This window comes from Macaca mulatta, chromosome 3, assembly GCF_049350105.2.
Source record: "Macaca mulatta isolate MMU2019108-1 chromosome 3, T2T-MMU8v2.0, whole genome shotgun sequence".
In the NCBI taxonomy this organism is placed as follows: domain Eukaryota; kingdom Metazoa; phylum Chordata; class Mammalia; order Primates; family Cercopithecidae; genus Macaca; species Macaca mulatta.
In genome coordinates, this window is record NC_133408.1 from 28,396,037 (window position 1) to 28,400,345 (window position 4,309).

Consider the following 4,309-nt stretch of genomic DNA (forward strand, 5'->3'; position numbering starts at 1 on the left):
GCATATACATCAGAATTATATAATAAGTTGATGGATGGTAAATGAAGTGTGCCAAGCTTCTCACTATTGGAATCATAAAGATAACCAAAGAGAGGAGAGGAGGCTAGAATTTCCCAGTAGTATTGTATTCCAGTTGGAGTCATCAGCATGAACTCATGCTTACTTTATGTAGATATTCTTGGTTATAGACAAACAAATTTCCAGACATGTGTGTGTTTGTGTGTGTATATATACATATATCTATATCTTTTTCTTTTTTCATGCTAACTGAGGAGGCCTAGAAGCAATGCTATCCCAGTAGCAACAAGTACAGCTGATGCCCAAATCTTGTTTCCTAATATCATTCTCCAACAAAAAGAACCAGAATGTGTTGGAGATACAACTGATCCTGAGACTGGGGCAGAAAATACACAAGACGACCCTGGAGCATATTGTAATAGCAGACAGTTCTGGGAAAAAAAAAAAAAAAAGTAATCAAACAACAACAACAAAAAAGTGAAGAGGATATGTCAAATGTAGATAGAAGCCTGTAGAAAGGACTCGCAGTGACCAAAGCTGGAACATTTTGGGCAGCAAAGTACAAAAAGCAGTATTTTGAATTCTAACTCAAACTTTAAAATAAATATTCACAAGTTCATACTGATATAAATGGTTAAATAGAGGCCGGGCGCGGTGGCTCAAGCCTGTAATCCCAGCACTTTGGGAGGCCGAGGCGGGTGGATCACGAGGTCAGGAGATCGAGACTATCCTGGCTAACACGGTGAAACCCCGTCTCTACTAAAAATACAAAAAACTAGCCGGGCGTGGTGGCGGGCGCCTGTAGTCTCAGCTACTCAGGAGGCTGAGGCAGGAGAATGGCGGGAACCCGGGAGGCGGAGCTTGCAGTGAGCCGAGATCGCGCCACTGCACTCCAGCCTGGGAGACACAGCGAGACTCCGTCTCAAAAAAAAAAAAAAAAAAAAATGGTTAAATAGATAAATAAAGAAATAAAGATGGGAGAGCAAAAGTCTCTCATGCAAAAGATTCCAAATAATTTATGTAGACAGTCATCTCTCAAAAAGGAGGAGTAAAACTCCCTCTATTGAAGTGTTGGACCCCATGCCTTTAGTGTGGGTTGCATATAGTGACTGGGTGGAGAGGGTACAATGAAGAAATTTACAGTGGGAAAATCTACTTCAGGCGGGCGATCAAGAATAATATCAGCGTTGATGTCATGTTGGTAGTATGCATCCCTGATATGACGTGATGAAGTAGGTTATCTATGTTTGCTTCCCTCCTCAAATCCATAACACCAGTCTAATGCAGAGGAAAACATCAGGGAAATGCCACTTGATGGACATTCTACAAAGTAACTGACAAGTACTCTCAAAATTGTCAAGGCCATCAAAAACAAGAGAAGTCAGAAACATTATAGCCAAAAGGAGCCTAAGGAGATAGAACAACTAAATGTAATGTTGTATCCCAGTTGGGATTCTAGAAGAGAAAAATAACATGTAAGTAAAGAGTAGCTATATAAGTGAAGTATGGACTTTATTTTATCAGTATTGGTTCATTAACAGTAACAAATGTACTATGTTAATGTAAAATATCAATAATAGAGAAAACTGGGTACCAAGCATGTGGTAACTATTTGTGCTATATTTACAATTTTGTCTTTAACTCTAAAACTCTTCTAAATTAGCTTGTGTTTAAAAATGCAAGAAAAGGAAAAAAAGAATTGAGAAACATAAAAAGGAATATATTTGATATTGGATGGAAGGATGTTTTGAGCATCATCTATCATCTCATGATCACTGGGGATGAGTATTTTTATATGATTGGTTAGGTGAGTATTTCTAGTCCTTCTCCCGGCTTGTTTACAGATCTCTTTAATTATTATAAACATACAAGGAAGGCAGAGTTTCTACACAGAAGATTGTTGAGTTTTCCTGTTAGAGGATATATGAGTACCAGTGCTTTCCCCTAATATCTCCAAATAAATCCCAATATTCTTGGCTTTCTAAGTTCACAGTAGCAAAATAATCTTAAAAACTCCATATCATAAAACAGATAGGTCTGCACTACAATAGTATCAGTAATGTGCACTTATGTCTGTACTATTGAAAGATTCAAAAGTTGAGAAAAAGGACTTCTCAGCAACTTTAATTTGGCATCTCTGGAGACAGTTTTATATACTTGTTTTATACATATTTAGGTATTATCCACTTTGTGTCAGGCTCTCTTTCCTGGGGAACATGAAAGATAAGGATTTGTTCTTATTTAGCTTATATTCAGTGGGGGACATAGGATTATGGTAAATGAGATATGGCTCCCTATAATAATAAGTGCAGTAAAACTTAAAATAAGTAAGTAGAGTTACTTAGTGATCATAGGATATACTCATAGCATGGCAGTGCCTCTCCAAGGAAGCAATGTTTGAGCTGAAAAACAAATAATGAATGGCAGCCGTGTGAGTATCTGGGCAAGACTATTTTAGGCAGAGAAAATTGTAGGTGCAAATGCATAGAGACTGGAAGAAAAAAAGTTCAATGTGGATGTAGGGTGCAGTGCATCTGTCATTTCGGTAGCAACTATGCAACCAATTAGATGGCATTGCCAAGACCTAATGAAGGGTTTTATTGCAGCTGCAGTGAAAAATACAAAAGAAAGAGGAAACAAAAATGTTTTCTAACCAGTGTGAAGTAGAAAAGAACAAATGATAATTATTAATAAGTATTCCAGTTCTTGTTTTCTTACAAGTTATACCATATGGCTTAGATTTTCGTTTATCCTTTTGTGGATTTGGGCATCGCCAGCCAAACCATTGCAAATAGTAAAACCAATAACAAAAACTCAAAAGTATGCAAAGGGCCAGGCATGGTGGCTCAGGCCTGTAATCCCAACAGTTGGGGAGGCCAAGGCAGGCTGATGGCTTGAGCTTAGGGCTTTGACACCAGCCTGGGAAACATGGTGAGACCTCACCTCTACAAAAAAAAAAAAAAAAAAAAAAAAAATTAGCTGAGTGTGGTGTTGTGTGGTTATAGTCCTAGCTACTTGGGGGTCTGAGGTTGGAGGATCACTTAAGTACAGGAGGTTGAGGCTGCAATGAGTCATGATTATCCCGCTGCACTCCAGCTTGGGTGACAGAGCAAGGACCTGTCTCAAAAATAAAACAAAGTGAAAAAAAAATATCCAAAGCTCAGCTAATGGAAGTTTTACCTTATATAAAACTGAAAAAGTAGTGAAAAATACTGTAGATACAATTTTGAGGACGATCATAGCCCTGAGAACGATGAGAGCTAGCAGGTGAACTCTGGGGAGCAGAAACTTTGTAGGGAAGTGGCAGTTCCGTCAGTGAAATTCCAGCCATTTGTGTCATATTTCTCTGTGATCAGAAGAGTGGCCCAAAGGAAACTTCCATGGCTAATTGCCATGAACCATGTTTAATTTAATAAATCACAGCTGCAGTGCTCTCTCACAGGGAAATCTCTTGAGTCTGGATTGCTTGAGGGGGTTGATATTCATAAAACCAGAGCATTTTCCTGCCTGAACATTAACTTAAAGTGTCTAGAAAATAAAAGGGTTTCATAACTTTAGGTACTGAATGCAATGCATTTGATTTAAGAGCAACATTTAATTGCCATATGAGTTATACTATTTCCTTGGCTCAAGGTAAGCATATTTTAATTTTAAAAAGAATACGACGGTGGCCTTATTGAGCAAGAAAACATTTATATTAATCCAAAATATATCAACCAGGATATATCATCTAAAACTCATAGAGTGCTCTCCTCTGCAAATGTAAGCACCATTAATATTGCCTCAGCACCTAAAACAGTGCCTGGGACAGAGTATGCATGAAATGTTTGTTAATTAAATAAATGAATTCAAGAACTGCAGAGAAGGTCAACTAGACATAAATTTGGAATTTATTCACCCTTTTTTGGTACATATTTACTGATAGGTTACTACAAGGTCACTGAGAAACAATGTTACATATACTTTGGTGTAGTAAAAAAATTAAATTTGAAGAATCATAATATAATAAAAGTATATTGGGAAAGTTTGCTACATAGGGAAGAAAGTAGTTGTGAAATGTGAGTGGAGCATTCGATGGATCATGCTTTTGTGGCTTGATTTTTTTTTCCTTAGTAATAACACATTTCTTTGCTGCTTACTTTTGTAAAATTTGTAAAGAAAATTTGAATAGTAGATAGCTTAGGAAACTTAGGCTTCTTTGTAAAAAGAAAGTTGGCAGAGGTATTTTATGCATTACAAGCATTATATTATCATCAGATCTAGTCAAAAGCATTTCTTTCCAAAATTGCAT